At 44.9% G+C, this 720-nt stretch overlaps 1 non-coding gene across 1 annotated transcript; it reads right to left on the bottom strand.

The window, feature by feature from the left end:
- Positions 1-201: 201 nt before the first annotated feature.
- On the bottom strand, positions 202-365 carry LOC132154201 (U1 spliceosomal RNA). The gene has a single exon (XR_009437110.1). It is a non-coding gene; the product is annotated as a U1 spliceosomal RNA (small nuclear RNA).
- Between the last annotated feature and the right edge of the window lie 355 nt (positions 366-720).

Below are 720 nucleotides of genomic sequence, written 5' to 3'. Positions count from 1 at the left end.
ACCCACAACCTTAGGGTAAGGAGTCAAACTCTCTAACCATTAGGCCACGACTTCCCCTTCCAAGACATAACCAGCATAAGACAGAACTCATCATTCTGAACAGCTCTCTGGATCATTGAGTACCCAAAAAGAAAGACAGAAGAAGAACTTTTTGTATAAAAAAAAATCTGAGAGAAAACTGCTTTGTTTAACCAGCACTTTAAGGGGAGTGTGCGAACGCAGTCCACCAGTACCACAAATTATGCAGTCAAGATTCCCAGATTTGGGGAATTCAAAGGGGTTAGCACGGCTGGAGTGCAATGGACGAGCCTCGTCCTGGGTGAACCGCCTCCTTGATCATGGTGTCTCCCCTGCCAGGTAAGTAAATAGGAAATTTCGACAATGAGTAGGACCTGACACATGTAGTCTTACCCCAAGAGAGTTCAGAAAATCTATAAATGCTGATCCCAATGCATCTTTTTCAGATTTATTATTAACATTTGTTTCTCTGGATAATGTCATATGAAGCACCATTAATCGAGCGCAGCGTTAGTTCAGTCAGGCCATGGAGGCAAGGCTGTGAACAGCTGACGCGGTCAGCTGTCAAATTGCTCCAATCACTACCTCTCTCCTATTAGACACGGGACATATATATACTTGGCACTACTGCTCGGTAAGTATGCTCAATGGCTCGCAAGGCTCAAACTGCTCACGAGAGCCTTTGCTCGCTCAGGAACTATC

This window comes from Carassius carassius, chromosome 1, assembly GCF_963082965.1.
Source record: "Carassius carassius chromosome 1, fCarCar2.1, whole genome shotgun sequence".
Taxonomy (NCBI): domain Eukaryota; kingdom Metazoa; phylum Chordata; class Actinopteri; order Cypriniformes; family Cyprinidae; genus Carassius; species Carassius carassius.
This window is presented reverse-complemented; position numbering and strand designations above follow the sequence as displayed.